The 25,395-nt window shown below is 37.5% G+C and overlaps 1 pseudogene; it reads right to left on the bottom strand.

Annotated features, from left to right (window-relative positions):
• Positions 1–2,392: 2,392 nt before the first annotated feature.
• Positions 2,393–25,119, bottom strand: LOC133237865 (olfactory receptor 5D18-like; annotated as a pseudogene).
• Between the last annotated feature and the right edge of the window lie 276 nt (positions 25,120–25,395).

The following is a 25,395-nucleotide window of genomic DNA, read 5'->3' as shown; positions in this document are numbered from 1 at the left end:
TTCTAACTGTTGCTTCCTGACCTGTATACAGATTTCTCAAGAGGCAGGTCAGGTGGTCTGGTATTCCCATCTCTTTCAGAATTTTCCACAGTTTATTGTGATGCACACAGTCAAAGGCTTTGGCATAGTCAATAAAGCAGAAATAGATGTTTTTCTGGAACTCTCTTGTTTTTTTGATGATCCAGCGGATGTTGGCAATTTGATCTCTGGTTCATCTGCCTTTTCTAAAACCAGCTTGAAAGATCAGCATGTCAGTACTATTCCAGCACAATTTCTGACAGAGTTTCTAGTCCCATTTACTGTTAATACTCCCAAATATTCTCAGTATTTTCATCTATTAAAAAGTGGGCATTGAGAAATTTGTTTAGACATATTGATTAGAGAAGGAGAAGGGTGTTTAAGTTATTCAAGCAAAAGTGAGCTACTGATGTTAGAGAAATCTGATATTTCTAATTTGCCTTATTAAATAAACCCTAATACCAATGTCCAGGCTTCCCTGGGGGCTCAGCAGTGAAGAATCTGCCTGCCATTGTAGGAAACATCGGTTCAACCCCTGCGTCTGGAATATCTCCTAGAGAAGGAAATGGCTATCCACTCCAGTATTCTTATCTGGGAGATCCTATGGAGAGAGGAGCCTGGTGGGCTACAGTCCAGGGGGTTGCAAAAAGTCTGACATGACTTAGTCAGTAAACCACAACAACCATAACAAAACTGATGGCTATCTGGTTTACATTTTATTTTGAATACGGTTACACAGGTAATTAGTTTTCAAATCTCTGGGCAATTGCAAGCACTTTTTTTTTAAGGTGTGAGTTCAGTTGAGAAGGATACAGATGTTATATTTAAGGAAAAAAAACATGAAGAATTGATAATATTTTTGATGTCTTCATAGGCAAAATAATAGAAAGTGAAAGTGGCTCCATCGTGTTTGACTCTCTGTGATCTCATGGACTATATAGTCCATGAAATTCTCCAGGGCAGAATGCTGGAGTGGATAGCCTTTCCCTTCTCCAGGGGATCTTCCCAACCCAGGGATCAAACCTAGGTCTTCTGCATTGCAGGCAGATTTTTTACCAGCTGAGCCACAAGGGAAGCCCAGGATAATAGAATGAAATGCCAATTGGGTAGTCACTTGTCATGCTTCCCTTTTGCATGTAAGATGTTCTGAGAATGAGTTCTCCATTTTTAAGCCTCTGGTGGAGTTTATCATAGCTGTTCATGCTGCAACATTGGAGTTCTTTTGAAAATACAGATAGTGTCTTATCAACTTTCCTTCATGCCAAGTAACCTGTATATACAATACAACCCAAATACTCCAACACACAGGCAGATATACACATGAGTTATACAACATTCACTCAATAAAAATTTTGCTGTGTCATTAGCACATTGTTACATTCCGATCTCCTTGTTTGTAATGATTTAGTCTCCTGGATGAGACTCCTGCATTGAAATATGTCTCCTAAAACTCTGTCTCTTCAGTTATCCAACAGAAGTCAACACAATACCTGTTTTATGAAGGACTTGAACTTTTTTTTCTCTCAAATCCCTTGTGATACTATTTATCTAACTTATACAGTTGTCACTTTCTTAAGTACCCTTCTGTCAACACTGGATTTTCATTCCTTAAATGATGAACACCATGTCTTATTTTAACTGCTATTTGTATTTTTGGAAGACAAACGCATGTGCTAATTGAGAGCTTAGATTTTCTTGATATAAAAAAGGAAGATGAAATTAAATTTATTAAGATTGCACAAGGTATGCCACATGACACCTATATTGTATTTTCATCTATGTAATACAATTATTTTGCCTGAAATTTTAGATGAAAAATTTAAAAATTGAGAGACTGGTATTTTTTTTCCCAGTTTAAGAGACAGAGTCAAGTTTAGTGTCTTTGACCCAAAATTCACGTTCTTCAAATTTACAGCATTTAACACTTTTTAAAAAACTTTTTATTTTATATTCAGATAGATATAGCCTTCTTACAAACAATGTTGTGATAGTTTCAGGTGAAAAGTGAAGGGACTCAGACATATATATACATATTTTTGCCTAGAGAATCCCATGGACAGAGGAGCCTGGCAGGCTTCAGTCCATGGGGTCGCAAAAGTTGGACACGACTGAGCGACTAATATATTTTTATATCGTTTCACCCACAGACACTCCTCCCATCCAGGCTGCCACATAACAGTGAGAAGAGTTCCATGTGCTATACAGTAAATCCTTGCTGGCTATCCATTTTAAACATAAGAGTGTTCATATCCATCCCAAACACCCTAACTATCCCCTCCCCCCATCATTCCCCAAGCCCGGCATTCACAAATTTTACAGCATTCACTCTTCATTAATCTAAATGTATCTTTAAAAACCAACCTTTGCAGACACACTATATAACTCTACTATTATAATAATGCTCAATAAGAAACACTTTAGAGTTCATGATCTTGGAGACTGTGTCCTTGACATCCTTATTTCTCAGACTGTAGATCAGGGGATTCAACATGGGGATGACCACCGTGTAAAACCCAGACGCCACTTTGACTGTGTGCCTGGAGGGTGTGGAGTTGGGCACAGAGTAGAGGAAGAGGATGGTGCCAGGGAAGATGCTGATGGCGGTCAGGCGGGAAGTGTGGGTGGAGAAGGCTTTGTGGCGACCACAGGCTGAACGCATCTTGAGGATGGTGACAACAATAAATGCATAAGACAGGAGAATGATGAAGAGTGTGCTGACCTCATTAAAGGTGGCAGAAATGAAAAGCAGCAACTGGTTGAGATAAGTATCAGAGCAAGAGAGGGAAAGCAGGGAGGAGAACTCACAGAAGTGGTTGATTGTGTTGAAACCTCAAAATGATAATTTGGTAACAGAACATGTGAATGCCAAGGAGCAAGCTACACCCCAGGCATAAGATCCAACCACTAACGTGGCACAGAGTCTTGGGGACATGGCCACCATGCAGAGCAGAGTGTTGCAGATGGCCACGAGGCAGTCATAGGCCATCACAGCTAATAAAAAGGACTCAGTCACCACAATGGTACAAAAGAAAAAGAATTGTATTTCACAGCCTACAACTGAAGTGGTTCTGTCTTCTACCATGAGGTTCACCGTGGTCTTGGGAGCAACAATGGAGGAATTAGAAAACTCCACAAAGGGGAGGTGGCTGAGGAAAAAGTACATGGGGGTGTGCAGTTTGGGGTTAATTTTGATGGTTGCAATCATCCCAAAATTCGCTGCACAGTGACACCTTAGATGGTGAAGAATGTCAAGAAGAGGGGGACTTGCAACTCTGGGTAATTGGAGAAGCCCAGGAGAGTGAACACGGCCCCACTTTTATTTCTCTCTTGATAGAAACATGGTTTCTATTTGTCAGAATCTGAATCAGTCCTAGAAAGAAAAATATTAAGGGTAATAAGGATGTAAGACACTTGGTTAATGCTTCCTTTCCAAAGCTGGAAAAGGAAGCAAAATGTCTCTTTTAGAACTTCTTTCTGTTATTTACTCATGATTGCTAAATGTCTAAAATTTTAAAAAGATAACCATTTAAACTTTTCTTTAAATAGCACACTACCATTATTGAACTTTTTGGTTTGAATTATAATTTCAACATTTAGAGATAATATGAAATCAAAAGACTTGGGAGTTATTTTCAGTGAAATTCTTCTATAGCACTTTTAGGTCCTCTTGAACATTATAAATTCATAAAAGATTAACCTAGCCTAGTACCATAACTATTATTTCAGTCCTAAAACTAGTAGCAGAAGTGAGAAAATTCTAAATAAATTACACTTTGCATCACATGTTCACAATGTGACACTAAGAATGGCCCCTCTAACAGTTTACATCTGTGCCTTTATTGTTAATTCCACATGATACTTTAACATTTACTTTTCTTTCTGACTCAGTAAATCTATTGTCAAAATAAACCTTAGTTAATTTTTTTCAGATAGTGTTCTTCTCAACCCAGGGAGCCCTAATTATCAATCCCACCTCATTGTTTGTGGAATAATAACACTGAACAAATAATAAGGATAATACAGTCTATGTCTTTATCAAAGATATGACAAAGCAGAAGACAGAGATCCTTGACTTTCCCTGTAACATGCAAATAAGGATCAATCTACACATCTGTGACTGGAATCTTGGTCCAGAAATTTTCCATTTGTCTAAAAGAGAATCTATGTTCAACGTCTTAGTACTAAGATACTCCATTTATTCATAATCGTGTTCCAATTTGTGACAAACTAGTGATCTTAAACCTATGGGAAATTGTCCAATGAAAATGTATATATCAGAGAGCTATACTAGAATGCAGCAGCAGGTGAGATGAGAAAGGAAGTTGAGAAAAATGTAACTAACACTACTAAAGATTCTAACATAGAAATGTCCATAAATAAAGACATTTATTCTGTCTCTATTATTACCTGTAAAAGAGAAAGATCAAACATTTAAGGTAGTACCTCAGTGTGATGATATTTCATGAGAAAATGCTAATAGAAAAGAATTGTATTTCTCTAATTGGTGACCAGTGACTTCTCAAGGGATAGTGGTAAAGAATCCACCTGCCAATGTAGGAGATGCAAGAGATGCAGGTTCAATCCCTGGGTTGGGAAGATCCTCTGGTGGAGGAAATGGCAACCCACTCCAGTATCCTTGAGTGGAAAATTGTGTGGACAGAGTCGGGTTGGCTATATAGTCCATGAAGTCACAAAGAATAGGACGCAACTGAGCGACTCAGCACACATGCATGCACAATTGGTGACCTACACCTCTTAGACCCTACCATACTAGGACTTTTCTCTATCATTTCCGATAAGGTTGTCTCTAGTCCCATAACTCAAGAAATAGATTTTATATGGCTCAGCAGTGATGTCAGATCATAGGCAAAACTGAGACACTCAAGATCCCTATATCTTCCCATACTCATAAATTTGAGTATAAATTTTAAAAAGACAATCTATCACAAAGCTAGACATTCTAAATATAGCTGATTTGTCTAAGCCACTTGAAAATTAATATTAAACTAATGTTTTATTTCATCCAATGGATTTTGTGACCCAAATGTTATTTTTAAATTGCCGGTGAGTTTCTTTGGATTTAGGAAATATGACAGCTAATATCTTTCCTATATCTTTCTTTTCTATTTTGTTTAATTTTTGCTCTCAAGGCTGGTTTACATACCTAATTAAAAATAGTGCTTTTTACTTTTCTTTCACTAGCGTTTGTTTAATCTCTGCTTATTTTTAATTAAATATTTGTCTTTATTTCAATTTGACTACTCCTTCAAAAGTTTGTAGAAACCAGATAATGCACCTTCCACAGATTCTCAGAGCTCTTCTAACCCTCCATTCCAGGCACTTGTTTGTGTTCAGTCACTCCATTGCTTCAGACTCTTGTGAATCCATGGACTGCATGTAGCTCGCCAGACTCATTTGCCCGTGGAATTTTTTTCCAGGCAAAAATACTGAAGTGGGTTACCATTTCCTACTCCAGGGGATGTTCCTAAATCAGGGATCAAACCCGAGTCTCTTGCATCTCTTGCACTGGCAGCAGATTCTTTACCACTGTTCCACCAGGGAAGCCCTGTAAGGGGTCAGCTGAGCCAGTTCTCACACAAAGCTCTGTAGGCTGAGTCCACTTCCTCTTCCTTTACAGTTCAGATTGGTAACTTTCACAATGACTCAGTATTACTCAAGGACTCTCTATGTCTAAATGGTAAATTTTCCCTCACACTTTTTTTCTAATACTCTACTTAGAAAATAATATTAATTTTTGTTTAGAATCTTATTTTTGAATTTAATTTTGGTTGGAAGGGATATATACAGATATACTCCCTCCCTTCTGAGCCTCACCCTCCCTCCCATGCCTTCTCCTAGGTCATCACAGAGTGCCAGGCTGAGCTCCTGTGTTTCACAGCAGCTTCCCATGATACCTGCTGATGGGTGAAAGTAGAATCTCTTCTGGTTGGGAGTCACAGATATAGTCTTATATCTAGAGTCACAACCTATGGGGCATAAACCCTAGAGACTGTCTGTTGCCTCATTCTCTTAAAGCCTTGAAATGATTAAAATTAATCACAATTCTCTGATGTAATTCTTTCTTGTGTTCTATAAAACCTGGAGCAGCGTTAGGGGCATTTCACATGAACATTTGTAGGTTAAAATCACTTCTCTCAAACCCTTCCTCACACTGCTACTTTTTTACAATTATAAAAATTATGCAATTATAGATGAAATCATTATTAAATATTAATTTAAGGACTATACCATGCCAGGCATAACCTTGGTCCTCCATAATTTTACTCTAACATATGGAAGAAGTATGAAGGTCCAGCATTTAGATCATCATGATTCATTGAGAGTTAAAGCAGAGATATTTACAAAGCTAAATATTTAGTTTGGACAATGAACTGATCCCTTTAAAATAACTGTTCTGTTCGATTGCACCACCACGTCCATTCCATTAATTACTTCTGTTTATTGAATTATTGAAATAACACATATTCATTGCAGAAACCAAGGACTATAGAATTTAAATAAGGAAAGTGAACACAGTAGAAATAATTTTTATTAACTCAACTCATTTCAAATCTCACAGTCAAATTTAGTAAATATGACCAACATTACCTGAAGTACAAGATAAAGGTGAGCATCTGTATTGGTGCAGTGTGGGCATCATTTATCCCCTGACATGATGTGATGAGAAACTTCACCTCTGTGACATTCTTTCCACAGAATCTATTATCTCATTTTACTATAAGAAAATTATTAGGCAAACCCATATCTGCAAGCATTCTGCAGGATACCTCATCCATACTCTTTAAAATTATTGAAGCCAAAGGAAAAAAAAAAAAGGAAAGAGTCAAAATTTGTCACAGATCAGACATTAGGGAGACATGATGACAGTACAATGTGGTACCTGGATTGGGTCCAAGAAAACAAAGAGGGAATTAAAGGGAAAAAGCTGATGGAATCCAAGTAAAATTTAGATTTTAGTGATCATATTGTACTAATATTTATTTTTATTTTATTGTGGTAAGAACATTTCACATAAGACCTACCAAATTAAGATATTTTAAATGTACAATACAGTATTGTTGACTACCAATATGATTTTTGTACAGTATATGTCTAGAACCCATTTAACTTTCTTAATTGATATTTTATGTCCATTGATTTGTAACTTCCTGTTTCCCCCTCCTATTGCCTCTGACATCTATCACTCCACTTTTTGACTCCATGAACATATAAGTGGAGTTATACAGTATTTGTCTTTCTGTGACTGACATATTTCACTAAGCATACTGTCATCCATGTGGTAATTTACTGCATAATTTCTTTCTTTTTTTATGCCATTTTTATGTACATGCCACATTTTCTTGATCCACTTTTTGGCCCATAGACATTTAGGTTATTTCTAATCTTTGTTATTGTGAATAGCTCTGCAATGAACAAAGGAATGTTAATATCTCTTTTAAATCATCATTTTAATTCTTTTGAATTAAATAAATAAATATTCAGAAGCAGAGTTACTGGATTATCAGAGCATATATTTAATTTTTATACTATGAAAAGCCACCATACTATTTTCACAAGTATATTTAAGTAACAATCAGAAGACAATTTTTCCATGCCAGTTCTCACTATCATAATTCTTTATCAGTGATTTTTTTCAGAGACGTTCAATTCTGACACTATTGATATTTTGGACTGGCTTATTCTCTTTATGGGGAGCTATCCTGTGCAGCTTCTCTGGCCTCTGTCTACTAGACGATAGTACCTTCACCCCTGGCCCCTGCACTGTGACACCAAAAATGCCTCCAGATATTGTCTATTGTCCCCTTGGGATGTGAAGGGGAGTGAATAAACCACTGACCATCTTTTACTCGATTCTGGTAGATTTTCATGTCCTTCTAGTTAACTTATATGTAATTAAATATCTATTTCCTTATCTCCCAAATACTATTATATAAGCCACCTGTATTATCGTCAATCCTGGGAGCATGGTGTCTAAAATGTTTATCCTTACAATTTCTTCCCATTGTTTTTGTTTGTGGTCTTGTGAGTCAGCACTTGTTTTTCCATGCCAGGCCAATTGGTGTAAACAACAGTGCAGGAATGGCGAAGAGGAGCTAACCCACCTCGGAGGTCAGGGGCGGCAGCCAAGAGGAGCTACCCTGCGTCCTAGGTTAGGGACAGTGGCCTAGAGGTGCTACCCCATGCCCGAGGCCAGGGGCTGCGGCCAGGAGGAGCAACCCCACCTCCAAGGAGTGGTGGCTGCATGGGCACAGGAGGGCCTAGAGGAGATATTCCACGTTCAAGGTCAGAAGGGGTGGTGGTGAGGAGATACCCCTCGTCCAAGGTAAGGAGCAGTGGCTGCACTTTGCTAGAGCAGCCGTGAAGAGATATCTCACGTCCAAGGTAAGAGAAACCCAAGTAAGACAGTAGGTGTTGCAAGAGGGCATCAGAGGGCAGACACACTGAAACCATACTCAAAGAAAACTAATCAATCTAATCACACTAGGACCACAGCTTTGTCTAACTCAATGAAACTAAGCCATGCCCATGGGGCCACCCAAGACAGGCAGGTCATGGTGGAGAGGTCTGACAGAATGTGGTCCACTGGAGAAGTAAATGGCAAACCAGGTCAGTATTCTTGCCTTGAGAACCCCATGAACAGTATGAAAAGGCAAAATGATAGGATACTGAAAGAGGAACTCCCCAGGTCAGTAGGTGCCCAATATGCTACTGGAGATCGGTGGAGAAATGACTCCAGAAAGAATGAAGGGATGGAGCCAAAGCAAAAACAACACCCAGCTGTGGATGTGACTGGTGATAGAAGCAAGGTCCGATGCAGTAAAGAGCAATATTGCATAGGAACCTGGAATGTCAGGTCCATGAATCAAGGCAAATTGGAAGTGGTCAAACAGGAGATGGCAAGAGTGAACATCGACATTCTAGGAATCAGCGAACTAAAATGGACTGGAATGGGTGAATTTAACTCAGATGACCATTATATCTACTACTGCAGGCAGGAATCCCTCAGAAGAAATGGAGTAGCCATTATGGTCAACAAAAGAGTCTGAAATGCAGTACTTGGATGCAATCTCAAAAATGACAGAATGATCTGTTCATTTCCAAGGCAAACCATTCAATATCACGGTAATCCAAGTCTATGCCCCAACCAGTAATGCTGAAGAAGCTGAAGTTGAACGGTTCTGGGAAGACCTACAAGACGTTTTAGAACTAACACCCAAAAAAGATGTATTTTCATTATAGGGGAATGGAATGTAAAAGTAGGGAGTCAAGAAATGCCCGGAATAACAGGCAAATTTGGTCTTGGAATACAGAATGAAGCAGGGCAAAGACTAATAGAGTTTTGCCAAGAAAATGCACTGGTCATAGCAAACACCCTCTTCCAACAACACAAGAGAAGACTCTATACATGGACATCACCAGATGGTCAACACTGAAATCAGATTGATGATATTCTTTGCAGCCAAAGATGGAGAAGCTCTATATAGTCAACAAAAACAAGACCAGGAGCTGACTATGGCTCAGATCATGAACTTCTTATTGCCAAATTCAGACTGAAATTGAATTGAAAGTAGGGAAAATCACTAGACCATTCAAGTATGACCTAAATCAAATCCCATATGATTATACAGTGGAAGTGAGAAATAGATTTAAGGGACTAGATCTGATTGATAGAGTGCCTGATGAACTATGGACTGAGGTTCCTGACATTGTACAGGAGACAGGGATCAAGACCATCCTCATGGAAAAGAAATGCAAAAAAGCAAAATGGCTGTCTGGGGAGGCCTTAGAAACAGCTGTGAAAAGAAGAGAAGTGAAAAGCAAAGGAGAAAAGGAAAGATATAAATATCTGAATGCAGAGTTCCAAAGAATAGCAAGAAGAGATAAGAAAGCCTTCTTCAGCGATCAATGCAAAGAAATAGAGGAAAACAACAGAATGAGAAAGACTAGAGATCTCTTCAAGAAAATCAGAGATACCAAGGGAACATTTCATGCAAAGATGGGCTCGATAAAGGACAGAAATCGTATGGACCTAACGGAAGCAGAAGATATTAAGAAGAGGTGGCAAGAATACACAGAAGAACTGTACAAAAAAGATCTTCACGACCCAGGTAATCACGATGGTGTGATCACTCACCTAGAGCCAGACATCCTGGAATGTGAAGTCCAATGGGCCTTAGAAAGCATCACTACGAACAAAGCTAGTGGAGGTGATGGAATTCCAGTTGAGCTATTTCAAGTGCTGACAGATGATGCTGTGAAAGTGCTGCACGCAATATGCCAGCAAATTTGGAAAACTCAGCAGTGGCCACAGGACTGGAAAAAGTCAGTTTTCGTTCCAATCCCAAAGAAAGGCAATGCCAAAGAATGCTCAAACTACCGCACAATTGCACTCATCTCACACGCTAGTAAAGGAATGCTCAAAATTCTCCAAGCCAGGCTTCAGCAATACGTGAACCATGAACTTTCAGATGTTCAAGCTGGTTTTAGAAAAGGCAGAGGAACCAGAGATCAAATTGCCAACATCCACTGGAACATGGAAAAAGCAAGAGAGTTCCAGAAAAACACCTATTTCTGCTTTATTGACTATGCCAAAGCCTTTGATTGTGTTGATCACAATAAACTGTGGAAAATCTGAAAGAGATGGGAATACCAGACCACCTGACCTGCCTCCTGAGAAATCTGTATGCAGGTCAGGAAGCAACAGTTAGAACTGGACATGGAACAACAGACTGTTTCCAAATAGGAAAAGGAGTACATCAAGGTTGTATATTGTCACCCTGTTTATTTCTTTGCAGAGTACATCATGAGAAACGCTGGACTGGAAGAAACACAAGCTGGCATCAAGATTGCCGGGAGAAATATCAATAACCTCAGATATGCAGATGACACCACCCTTATGGTAGAAGGTGAAGAGGAACTAAAAAGCCTCCTGATGAAAGTGAAAGTGGAGACTGAAAAAGTTGGCTTAAAGCTCAACATTCAGAAAACGAAGATCATGGCATCCGGTCCCATCACTTCATGGCAAATAGATGGGGAAACAGGGGAAACAGTGTCAGACTTTATTTTTCTGGGCTCCAAAATCACTGCAGATAGTGACTGCAGCCATGAAATTAAAAGACGCTTACTCCTTGGAAGGAAAGTTATGACCAACCTAGATAGCATATTCAAAAGCAGAGACATTACTCTGCTAACAAAGGTCCGTCTAGTCAAGGTTATGGTTTTTCCAGTGGTCATGTATGGATGTGAGAGTTGGACTGTGAAGGCTGAGCACTGAAGAATTGATGCTTTTGAACTGTGGTGTTGGAGAAGACTCTTGAGAGTCCCTCAGACTTCAAGGAGATCCAACCAGTCCATTCTGAAGGAGATCAGCCCTGGGATTTCTTTGGAGGGAATGATGCTGAAGCTGAAACTCCAGTACTTTGGCCACCTCGTGTGAAGAGTTGACTCATTGGAAAAGACTCTGATGCTTGGAGGGATTGGGGGCAGGAGGAGAAGGGGACAACAGAGGATGACATGGCTGGATGGCATCACTGACTCGATGGATGTGAGTCTGAGTGAACTCCGGGAGTTGGTGATGGACAGGGAAGCGTGGCGTGCTGCGATTCATGGGGTCGAAAAGAGTCGGACACGACTGAGCGACTGAACTGAACTGAACTGAAAATCTTATTTAGAGCAACCTTGTTGATTCTATTTCTCCAGAAGTTACCTTTTAATTTTTTTAAATTCAATTTTGGTTAAATACCTGCCTATTCTCCCTTGAACAGTTCTACCCCAAATGGCAGAAACAGAGAGACATGCACCAAAGAGTCTTGGGCCCCTCTGTCCTCACTCCCAAGAAACACTTATTCAGGACACTGCTATAAAGGCTTTCAGCTAAGCCAGGCCCTTCTACACATCTTTAAGGAAAATATGCACTTCTTGTTCCCGGTATGTAACGTTTGCAGTGACTCAAAATTCCCCCAAGTGATTTCCCTCATGAAGAAATAACTGAAGCTAAGTCCCAGGGACGGGGGAGCCTGGTGGGCTGCCGTCATGGGGTCGCACAGAGTCGGACACGACTGAGGTGACTTAGCAGCAGCAGCAGCAAGGTATCTATTAGATACCCTACATGGCACTGTGGGAAAGGCAGCCCCCCTCCGCCCTCCAGAGGACTTGTTGATTTACCGGGAAGGCTGAGTCCCATATGTCTCCTCCACTCTCTGTGGCACAAAGCCCTAGAGAGAATCCCTTTCCTTCCTCTTCAGAGGCTCAAAACAAGCAATTAAAGCTAATTATTGTTTTCTGATGCAATTTATATTTCTTGAAAACATGAGGAAAAATCAATAGCAGACTTAGAAACATTGTGTATGAAAGTAAGTCAAAAATTTAACTGTCACCTTCTCACTAAGCCCCATTATCATTCCCGGAGACTCCAAAACTGCTGCATAATAACATCATAGCAAAAGTTACGGAAAAGGCAATGGCAACCCACTCCAGCATTCTTGCCTGGAAAATCCCATGAACGGAGGAGCCTGCTAGGCTGCAGTCCATGGGGTCACTAAGAGTCAGGCACGACTGAGTGACTTCACTTTCACTTTTCACTTTCATGCATTGGAGAAGGAAATGGCAACCCACTCCAGTGTTCTTGTCTGGAGAATCCCGGGGACGGGGGAGCCTGGTGAGCTGCCGTCTCTGGGGTCGCACAGAATCGGACATGACTGAAGCGACTTAGCAGCAGCAGCAGCAGCAGCAGCAGCAGCAGCAAAAGTTATCTAGATTGCACAGTACACATTTCTCTTTTTTAAATACATTGTTTAATGCTTTTAATTTCTTTTAGATTTACCAAGGTATAATTGACAAACAGAATTTATATATAAGGTATAAATTTGATGTTTTGATATATGTATGTGTGTGTATATATATATATATATATATAAAATCACATACAATGACACAGACAAAATATGCAATAAAACTAGTGTTTTTCTTATTGCTTACTTGTTTGCTTCTCAGTTCATATATTTCTCAGCTAAATATTACCTAATGACCTAAAAACTTCAAAGGAAGCTAACAAAGAAACACTGAATTATAAGCTGTTGATGTTAGAATTATAAATTATAATTTTCTGTATGACAAAAATATCCTAAACAACTTCTAATTCCTGTAATTTGAAAGATAGTTCTGCTTAGAATGTGTATTCCATCCAGAAACTCTAAAGGAATTAAACAAGCTACTGGAGTGGAACAGAATTTCAGAATATGCTCAGGCTCCCCTGTCCCTGGGATTCTCTAGACAAGAACACTGGAATGGGTTGCCATTCCCTTCTCCAGGGGATCTTCCCCACTCAGAGATCTAAGCTGGGTCTCCCCAATGCAGGCAGACCCTTTACCATCTGAGCCACCAGGGACAACAAAGAGGTGAATATGAAATTAACAGAAATGCTTGCTGCTGCTCATTTATGAAATCAAAACTTAGAAATATAGTGTAAATCTCAAAGAAATATCAAAGTATAGGACCTCCCTGGTGGCTCAGATGTTAGAGAATCTGCCTGCAATGTGGGAGGTCCAGGTTCCATCCCTGAGTTATGAAGAATATTATAATATTATAGTATTAAATATATTGTTAATATTTATAATATAATTCAATTTAATATAATATTATATATATTATATAATATATATGTATATTATATATGTATGTTATATATCAGATCAGATCAGATCAGTCGCTCAGTCGTGTCCGACACATTGCAATCCCATGAATCGCAGCACGTCAGGCCACCCTGTCCACCACCAACTCCCGGAGTTCACTGAGACTCACGTCCATCGAGTCAGTGATGCCATCCAGCCATCTCATCCTCTGTCATCCCCTTTACTAGCGTGTGAGATGAGTGCAATTGTGTGGTAGTTTGAGCATTCTTTGGCATTGCCTTTCTTTGGGATTGGTATGAAAACTGATCTTTTCCAGTCCTTGGCCACTACTATATATTATATGTGTAATAAATATATATAATATATGATATATAAGATATAATATATATAACATGATATAATATTGCTGTTGCTAAGTCACTTCAGTCGTCTGACTCTGTGAGACACCATAGACGGCAATCCACCAGGCACCCCTGTTCCTGGGATTCTCCAGGCAGGAACATATATATATGATATATATATATAATATATATAATATTAGATTATATACTAAATATTATTAAATATTATATATATAAATGTATTAAATTATGCATATATAAATTATATATTTAAATATATAAAAATATTCATATATTTATAGTTTATATTTATATATTCACATATATTTATATATTTAATATTTATATTTAAATACATATAAATTATGTATTTAAATATATATAAATTAAGTAATATATATTAAATATATTTAATATATATAATTATATATTATATTATATATATATTTATATATGTTTATTTTAATATAAATATATAAATATATTTTATAAAAATAAAATATATATTTTTATAAATAAAATGTATATTTTATATAAATATATTTTATAGTTCATATTTATATATTATTTATATATTTATTTACATATTATATATATTATATTATATATAGTATATTATATAATATATATTATATTAGATGTATAATATAAGCATAATATTTATATATATAATATATATATGAATGTAATACATATAAATATTATATCTATATTATTATAAATATGTAACATATATAAATACAAATACAATATATTATCACATATAGAATATAAGTATATTATATATTATATAAAATATATATAATATATGTATGATATATAATTATATAATATAGATAATTATATATATTATATGATTATATGTAAAACATATAATCATATGTTTTAAAACATATATATTTTATATATATAATATATATTATATATTTTATAATATATATAGTATATATTATAAATATATATACTATATATATTATAAACATATATATTTATTATATATATTATTTATATATTTATATAAATAATATATATTATATATATTATAATATATATAAAATATATATAATAAATATATATATTTATTATATATATTATTTATATATATTTATTATATATATATTTAAATATAATATTATATTTATTATTGTATTTATATTTATATTAAATATAAGTGTATTATATATATAATATATAATATATATTATATAGTATTTTTGTAATATATATTTATATAATATATTAAATAATATATTATAATATAGTATATATTTATATTATATATATTATATATTATGTAGTGTACACATATATAATATTTGATATATTATATTATATATTATATATATTCTATTATTTATACATTATAGATATACATTATATATATTATACTTATAGTTATATTACAATTATATTATATAAATGAATTGAAGACTCCTTAGAATGGAAGTTCTTCCTTGGGGAAGAGTTACACACCTTAACACTTACTGCAATGCTTATGTCCATACCTAGAGGAGGTCTGTTAGGGAGCAGACAGAGAGAGAAGGAGGTAGGGAGACAGAAGGGAGGAGGTGCGCGCAGAAGGCCCAAGCTTTTAGTTTGTCTGCCTTCAGCTACCCCAGTGCTGTATCTGTCTTTCAAGGATTCCCATTGAGGTGACCACCCCAGAAAAACCTAGAATGAATTACTTCTATTATCATTCTCTCCTAACATTAGATATAAATTGCCACAGATAAAAATTACTTTACAGCGAAAGTACTCTTAAGGAAGAAATTCATTGTCTAACAAAAATAAACAATTTCATCTGAATCTGAATAAAAGCAGTAATCTTCAACAAAGAGCTTCTTTCAATACTAAACTCATTTCACTTGTTTTAAAGTTATCTAACCTCAGCAATATGTCTTCTGTGCTCATTAAAAGAAAAGCTTTGATCTGCTTTTTGTTTCCAGATATGTTACATCTTAGTTTTGCTAATTTTGGTTTAAAAAAGAAAAAAAAAAACCTCTCACAAATTGTGTTTTTTTTTCCTTCGGATTCTAACAGGTAATTCATTTTGTTTTGTATTTTTGTTAATGCTTGGTGGATATTCTAATAAGCCTCAATGCATCAGATGTAATGGTAAATTTTGACTTAGGTATTCACTTCTGATTATTTCCCTACTGATCATTCCACCACTTACAAGAGCATAGCAATTCACACGTATTAAGAAGAAAACAGAATACACCAGAATATTTCTCTTTATGAAACATCCAATTGTTATAATAAGACTAGCTTATGTTGATATAATGTTTGTAGTAAACAATTAACTCTTTATAATTTAACACGCTGTTGAAGAAGGAAAAGAGCTATTATTTATTATTCCAATTTCAGAGGAAGGAATAGAAGCTTAGGGAGGACTGACCAAGGCATAAAAATATTAAAATAGGGGTTCCAGAAGATATCGAAGTTTCAATTTCTGGTTATCTTTCTTTTTTATTGTATTATTTATATATTTGTTTTTAAATCACCTAAATAAACTGAAGTGACATTTAGGACCTATCAAGCTTCTCTGTGCTCTTCATACTTGCGACAGCTTGTTAAAATTGTTAATTAAAGGGGCTTCCCTGGTGGCTCAGTCAGTAAAGAATCCACCTGCGATGCGGGAGACCAGGGTTCGATTCCTGGGTTGGGAAGATCCCCTGGAGGAGGGCATGGCAACCCACTCTAGTGTTCTTGCCTGGAGAATCCCCAGGGACAGAGGAGCCTGGAGGGCTGCAGTCCATGGGGTAGTAAAGAGTTGGACATGACTGAGTTAAAATTAAAGGACCTGATTACAGAGGAATACTCAGAGTGGTGGTCCAAGAATCCTATCCACAGCTCTCAAACCCCTTGACCATTCATTCAATTCAAAAGAATGGAGAGTCTTTGAAGAAGGGACGAATTGAGAGCATAGCATTGATGTATAAACACTATCAGGTGTGAAATAGACAGCTAGTGGGAAGTTGCTGTATCACACAGGGAGCTCAGCCTGGTGCTCTGTGATGACCTAGAGGGATGCGACAGGGGTGCGAGGGAGGGAAGCTCATGGGGGAAGGAACATATGCACATCCATGCCTGCTTCATGGTATTGTGTGGCAGAAACCAACACAACACTGCAAATTAAACACTCCAGTTAGAAAAGTAACACAGTCTCTCTGGAGAGAGGAGCTACATTGCGTGCGTAGCTCCAGCCTCCTCGGAAGGAGTGGGGTGCTGCTGCCTCTTCTCCAGGCAGGAAGGGTGGGCTTCCAGCAGCTCAGGGTGCTCTTGGTGGGTTCCTTCCATTCATGCTTCAAGTCCAAGAGCAAGGCAGAGGGAGTGGAGGGCCATTCTTGGTTACTGCAATCTCCACGGATGAACGATGAGGATGGATTTCCTGCAGACCACAAAAAAGAAATTCTGCCTAATTTGGGAGTTCCCCAGGGGTCCAACGATTACAACTCTGTGCTTTCACTGCTGTGGTCCAGGTTCAATCCTGGGTAGGGGAACTAAGATCCTGCAAGCCTGTGCACAGCATGGAAGAAGAAGAAGAAGGAGGAGGAGGAGAAGGAGGAGGAGGAGGAGGAGGAGGAGGAGGAGGAGGAGGAGGAGGAAGAGGAGGAGGAAGAGGAGGAGGAAGAGGAGGAGGAAGAGGAGGAAGAAGAGGAGGAAGAAGAAGAATCTAATTAGGACTCAGGGGTGAATAGGTGGAGCACAAAAGAGTTTCAGGGCAGTGAAACTACTCTGTGTGATACTATAATGATGGACATTTATCGTTATATGTTTGTCCAGACCCTTAGAATGGGTACCACCAAAAGTGAGCTGTGGGCTCTGGGTGATGATGACGTGTCAATGCAAGACCATCAGTTGTAACAAATGCGCCCTCTCCTGAGGGATGCTGACCCAGGGGATGTTATGCAAATGTGGGATCAGGGAGTAAGTGGGAAATCTCTGAGTCTTCCCCTCAATTGTGTTATGTGTCTAAAACTTCTCTAAGAAATCAAATCTATTAAAAAGAAATTCTGCCTAAGAGGACTGCTTCAGAGGGTGAGGAGAAGCCAACAGCCAAGGAGTCTCATTCCAGGGTTCCAATCTAGGGAGGGGGAGAAGGAAACAGAGATGAGAAGCCCTTCCTCCCCATGCCTCAAGTTCCAGCCCCATCTGGGGTGGCAGTAAGGGGTGTCTTATTGTTGAATGAGGAATGGGGTGGAATCAGTTCACTATAACTGAATAGTTTTAATTATTGAGTAGTGATTGTAAATTTGTAACTTGAAGGAATTGGACTTCATTTTAATTCTCTTAAAAAAATGACTAAGTTTTTGGTTTAGTGCATTTCTTTCCTCCCCCCGCCCTTTTGCTACTTTTCTCATCATTTTGTATTTTGCTTTTGTGTTTTCCTATGATAAAATCATCATAAGTATTTCCATGCTGTTACGCAATCTTCATAATCATCATTTTAATGACAATACTGAGTTCCCTGTATGAGTGCTGCAATTTGCTTTCTCATTCCTGGGCTGCTGGATCTACAGGCTATTTAGAAAAATTTTAAATAGCTTTTCCCATATTTTAGAATTGTTTGTTTACTTGTTTTAGAACATAAGCTTACTATCATTCATATTTTTATAGCAATTTATAAATAGTGCCTATAATTATAAGTTGCTCTCCAAATCATAATTTCAAACTTCCACTGTTACCAAATTCAAATAAGAAAAAATTCCAGTTTATCTAAGCCACTTTTTTGGGGTCATCTTTTCAAAAAAGTTAGCAAGTAAACATTTTTCACTATAGCTTTGGCTTACATTTCTTTGGTAACTAGGGGGCTTGGTGTTTGTCTAATTCTGTGCGTTAAAAGCATTATCTGTTTTGCTTTATTTATTAAAAATCTTTTTCCCAAATGTGAAATGATGAGAAAAATATTAAGACTCTCTAACAGACACATGGTAAACCGATACAAACAGGTGAGACAGAGGGTAAAATTACAGCTATTACGTAAACATGTAAGAAAGTGCTGATCTCAGTAGTTACTAAATAAAAGAAAATTAAAACAGTAGTGAGGTTTATAAAGATATCACCTCTCTGTTTATTACCTCTTTGTAAATTTGAGCCCAATCTTTTATTTACCTTCTAGATCTTATTAACTTTTTCACATTAAAGAGTTTTTATTTTATTGAGTTAAATATAGGATTATTTCTTCTTTTTATGTTTGTTTAACTAGAAAATCAGAGAAGGCAATGGCACCCCACTCCAGTACTCTTGCCTGGAAAATCCCATGGATGGAGGAGCCCGGTAGGCTGTAGTCCATGGGGTCCCTAGGAGTCGGACACGACTGAGTGACTTCCCTTTCACTTTTCACTTTCATGCACTGGAGAAGGAAATGGCAACCCACTCCAGTGTTCTTGACTGGAGAATCCCAGGGATGGGGGAGCCTGCTGGGCTTCCGTCTATGGGGTCACACAGAGTTGGACACGACTGAAGTGACTTAGCAGAACTAGAAAATCAGTCTCTCTTCAAAAATGGATAAGTATTCATATCAGTTTTCTCTGATCTTCTTTACTAAGTCAATTTTTTGATTCATCAGAAGTGAATTATGTTGCATGGTAAAAACTGAAGAAATGCATGAATCCCACTCCCCCAAGGCCCATTTATTGAATGATCCTTTCATTATTCCTTGGCTTGTGATGCTTCTTTTATCATATATGCAAATATAATTTCTTTTCAGTCACCTTATCTGTTGCAATAATCTGTATGCTTATCAATATATAAAAGTAAACCAATGTTTTAATTACCATAATTGTACGATTTGTTTTAAATATATGGTTTACTATTTTTTTTTTGAAAGATTTCAAAGATGTTACCAGATATTCTAACAGATGGGGTTTAAATTATTTCCTCAGTATTGAAAATGGATCCTGTTATAATTTTACTCTAGTCACATTAAACCTATAGATTAATTTTGGAATATTTAAAATCTTGACACTATTGAGTAGTATAAAAATTGATATAGTTTTTTGTCTTAGATATAAATATGTTTTCTTTTTTTAAAAGTTTTGTCTCTAGACCACTCATTTTTCTCATTTGGATAATTCTTACTTAATTTTTTCTATCTCTGATGGGAATTCTTGAATTTGGTATATAGAATTGGAATTGATGTTTTTCATATCTAATTCTTACTCTTCCACTTTGCTGAATTCATCTATGAATTCTGTTTTTCAGTTGGTTAGTTTTCTAGAGCTTCTGCATGTTAATTTCCACAAATCATCATAAATTTTTTTCTGCTTTTTTATTATGATTTTGGGTTTTTTTGGTTTATAAATTGTGAAATTAATAAGAATTTCTGAATTATCACTATTTTTGAATTAATAGAAATCTTTCCTTTGCTAGTGATTTGAAAGGAAAAGCCATTAGTTCTTTCCTCATTGAGCATGATGCTGTGTTGTTTTGAAATAAACTCTCTAAGTCCAACCTTTTTGTCTTTTTTAAAGGGTTATAGTTAGAAATGAGCATATTTTACCATTTGCTTTGTTTCCATCCCATTAAGGAGGTAATACAAGTTTTTGTTATTTATCTTTTTTATGTTACATAGGATGGCTCAGAGTCCCTTGGACTGCAAGGAGATCCACCAGTCCATTCTGAAGGAGATCAGCCCTGGGATTTCTTTGGAAGGAATGATGCTAAAGCTGAAACTCCAGGACTTTGGCCACCTCATGCGAAGAGTTGACTTATTGGAAAAGACTCTGATGCTGGGAGGGATCGGGGGCAGGAGGAGAAGGGGACGACCAAGGATGAGATAGTTGGATGGCATCACTGACTTGATGGACATGAGTCTGGGTGAACTCTGGGAGTTGGTGATGGACAGGGAGGCCTGGCGTGCTGCGATTCATGCGGTCGCAAAGAGTTGGACACAACTGAGTGAACTGAACTGAACTGAACTGAGGATGGCTCAGATGGTAAAGAGTCCACCTGCAATGTAGGAGACCTGGGTTTGATCCCTGGGTTGGGAAGATCCCCTGGAGGAGGGCATGGCAACTCACTCCAATATTCTTGCCTGGAGAATCCCAATGGACAGAGGAGCCTGGCAGGCTGCAGTCCACGGGGTTGCAAAGAGTAAGACACAACTGAGCAACTAAGCACAGCACAGGCTATTAATCAATTTTATAAACAATCTGCTTTTCATTAGTCAAGTGAATGTCCTTTGGCATAATAAATTGTTGACTTCTATTCCTGTTGTACAAAAAACACCCGGACAACATCATTAACAATGTAGAGTAGATTTAATATGGAGGAAATTGCCTAGCAGAGAACAGGGTCACACAGACAGATCACCCAGAATCTCACTGTCCCACAGTTTAGGGAAGGGAGGTAGTGAAGGACAGGGAGGCCTGCTGTGCTGCAGTTCATGGGGTAGCAGAGTCAGATACGACTGAGCAATTGAACAAAAATGTGCTTCCCAGGTGGCACAGTAGTAAAGAGTCTACCTGCCAATGCAGGAGATGCAAGTGATGTGGGTTTGATCGCTGAGCTGGGAAGATCCCCTGCAAAAGGAAAAGGCCACCCACTCCAGTTTTCTTGCTTGGAAAACTCCCTGGACAGGGAGAGGAACCTGATGGACTAGTCCATGGGGTCACAAAGAGTTGAATATGACTGAGCACACACACACACACACACACACACACACACACAGTGGGCTCTTGGTACATGGAGGCTCCTCTGTCTGTAGAGGGAGCCTTAGTCTTGCCCTATGTATTCATGAAGACGGCCAGGGATCATCTATGTGAGTATGCAAGAATGGATGCTCCCAGGCCTAGAAGGGGTCTTTCTAGAAAAGAGGACCCCTGGAAAGTTGAGGCTGCCTTTCCTTTCTTTGAGGGGATTCAGGTCTCCTGTGCCAGCTCTCTGCTGAACTATCAAAACGGAGAGGAAACAAGCTAGGACCATGGAGTGTTTCCTGTTCCCTGTTACTTCATTTACAATTTTAGTATCTGTGTTCATCAAGAAGATTGGGCTGTAGTATTAGTCTTTTGATTTTAAAGTTTTTGTATATAGCAATGTATTTTATACTATGTTTCCTGTGAAGTAATAGCCACTTAGAGCTATTCTAAGACCAGGGGGATAATCTTGTTTGAACCATGTGATTCATCTGAATTTACCTTTATTGTAATTGATTCTAATTGTTTTTATGGTTTTGACTTTTGTTAATTTTATGCCTCTCTTAGCCAAGTTGTTTGTTTCTTCCTTTGTGTGTGTTCTATTGGATAGGGCTTCCCTGGAATAGAAGATATTCTGTATGCTCTTATGTTTATAATAATTTGGAAAATGGAGAACTTGATTTTAATTTTATTAGTCGTAAGTTTAGCAATTTTTATAGATTTACTGAAGTTGTGTTTGTGATGTTATTATGAAAACTAAATATTACAATTAACTCCATTTTATGGAAAAGTAAGAAGAATATATGCTCTTTTGCTCTTTTCCCTCTTTATATACTTTTTGTTAGTTTAATCTGGGGTTGTAGGCCCTGTTGTTTAAGGCAAATAAATGCTTTTATTAAAGTATATTTTGTCATTTGTGTCCTATGTTAGTTACCATAGTTATGCAAATTATTTTAGGCATCAATCTTTCTCCTTTAGTGTTTAGTGATTTTTGAAGTTTTTTCTCTTGCTATTTTCAGGGCTTATTGCTAGTTCTTTACCATTCTACTATGACTTCCCAATGATAGAGTTTTAAATTTGATTCATTTTCATTTTCCAGTGGACAAATTAACATCTTAAGCAATCTTTTTCATAGACATATCTGAGTTTGTCATTTTGCTCTCAACCATGACTAGCAAGTTGACTGGTTACCATATTTTTTGTGCCATCACCTCTCTATAACTTTACTACTAAAACCCAAAGGCATTTCTCTACTGTTTTCTGCAGAGAAACAAAAATAGAAACTTTATTGATTATACATTAATTCTTGGAAAGTTACCTTTTTTAAGTTTAGAAGACTTCAAGATGACTTTTATTTTCTTGGAATTCAAAGAATAAAGTTAACAGGAAACACATTGCCTATTAAATCTGCCATAAACACAGTGACACTTCTTTATTTCTATTGGCGTCAGGTCCTTTTATACTACGGAGAGATTATTTTTTTTTTTATTACAGTTGATTTTGATCCACTTTTTTCCTTTAAAGATGATCATAGTTTGTAATTTGAGTCTCTGTCATCTTACTTCCATTTCTGTTGTCTTCTTTTACTTTCCTAGGTCTTTATTTTGAATTTTATGATTCCATCTCAAGCTTATCTTGTCTTCTTCAAAATTTATTTTTCTGCTAAGTCAAATCTGCTATTTAGTACTTCCAGTAGAGATTTTATTTCAGTTCTTAAATTTAGATTAACTCTCTTATTTTTGTCTATTTGATAGAAAAAAGTGAAAGTGAAGTCGGTCAGTCGTGTCCCACTGTTTGCGACCCCATGGACTGTAGCCTACCAGGCTCCTCCGTCCATGAGATTTTCCAGGCAAGAATACTGGAGTGGGTTGCCATTTCCTTCTCCAGTGGATCTTCCCAACACAGGGATTTAATCCAGGTCTCCCACGTTGTAGGCAGACGCTTTACTGTCTGAGCCACCAGGGAAGTCCATTTGATAGAATCATGCCTTTATATTTCATTGAGAACATAAGCCAGAAGTTAATTTTTTTTCTTATTTCCTGGAGTAAATCTATTCCTGGGGAAGGATTTATTTTTAAAATTTTATTTTAATATAAAACAGACAGAAAAAATTGCATAAATATGCACAGCATAAAAAGTTGTGAGAAGTTAACACCATATAATTCGAATCTAGGTCAAAAAATTCAATATGGTCAGACTCACAAAAGCTCTTTGCAGAACAAACTACGTAATTTGTAGGGTTCAGTGAAAAGTCAAAATGTGGTGCTCCTTGTTTCAAAATTAGTAAAAATTTCAAGACAACAACAACAGAGCATTAAACCAAGCACAGAGCCCTTCTGAGCATGCAGCCCTACCCAGCTGTACAAGTTCACATGCTTAACTTTTGAAGAGGCTGTGAGGAGTAAATGAAATCATGTTTGTGTGGCCACTGTATTGAACTGCATTAAGATGCAATTTTATTTTCCTGTCTTGCCCATTCAGCCACAGTTATCTTCTCCTTCCCTGGAAGAAGACTCCTGCAGGCCCGTGATAATAGTCAGAGTCTTGGATAATGCACAACTGCAGAGATTTTAAGTTACAAATATTGCTTCATTTAAGTAATTGAAGTGGGTAGTCCTCTACAATAATTGGAATTCCTCACTTTTGTAGCTTGGTTTTCCCTTGGCTTAGGCCTGCTTAGGGCTAGAGGCCTGTAACAGGAAGGTGATCCTTCGTCTGAGCCCACTTGCTGCGATTTCAGTGTCTTCAGTTAAGTGGGGAAGAGATTCAGAGGATAGGACAGCCTTGCTTGGTTTAGTGACTTAGATCGTTGGCCATGGCAGGTTGTCCATGTCATCTTTCTTTTCCTGTGGTGTGTTTAATGGGTACTCAGCTAAGAGGCTGACTGCTGTGTCCTCTCCTGCAGTCATCTGGAGGGTGCATCTCACTCCTGTGGTGCCTAATGATTCAGTTTTAGCTCACCTGATCTCTGACTTTTGCTCTTGCTGCACCTTTCAGCTGTAGTCTCCATGGATCCTCAGGGAGCACTATTCAAGTGGGAGGGGACATGGGTAAACCGATGGCTGATTCATGCTGATGTTTGGTGAAAACCAATGCAATACCTTAAGGCAATTATCCTTCAATTGAAAATAAATAAATTAAAAAAAAATAAAGACTGAAGGTAATTGAACATATGCCAGACTTTTCTCCCACAATGGCCCACATCTGATTCTGAGACAAAGCTCATTTCTCCTGTTCTGATGAACTCAGGGAGATAGTCCACTTCCAGCACTCTGCCACCCAGTGAGTTAAGTGGGCCCTTGTCCAGCACTCTACGTTGCCTAGGTGAGAGTCGGTCACCAGTTCACAGTCTATTGTATGCATGAGTCTAATGAATGCATATTGTATGCATTCAGGCCCTGGACCTTGAAGACTCTCACCTGTTGGAATACACTCCCCAGCACCTTGACTAGTTCTGTTGAGGACCATCATCTCTTCCTACTAGACATGGAAGAGAGTTGCCTCCATGCATAATAAAATTCTCATGGTATTACAAAAGTTTGCTTCCAGAATGCAAATCTGTAAACTGCAAAATTGTGTTGTTACGAGTCTAATAAAAACCTATGCTTTTTGGTCAGGATAAAGATAGTGAAACTTACCTTATAAAACTGACCCTACATTTTCACAATGGATCAAGAGTCATTCATGTACTACTCACCTTCACATCACCTTCTAGGCATTTTGAGAATGGAGAGTTAGGTTGAG

This window comes from Bos javanicus, chromosome 24 (assembly GCF_032452875.1).
Source record: "Bos javanicus breed banteng chromosome 24, ARS-OSU_banteng_1.0, whole genome shotgun sequence".
In the NCBI taxonomy this organism is placed as follows: domain Eukaryota; kingdom Metazoa; phylum Chordata; class Mammalia; order Artiodactyla; family Bovidae; genus Bos; species Bos javanicus.
Note: the sequence above shows the minus strand (reverse complement) of the source record. Positions and strands in the feature narration are given on the sequence as shown.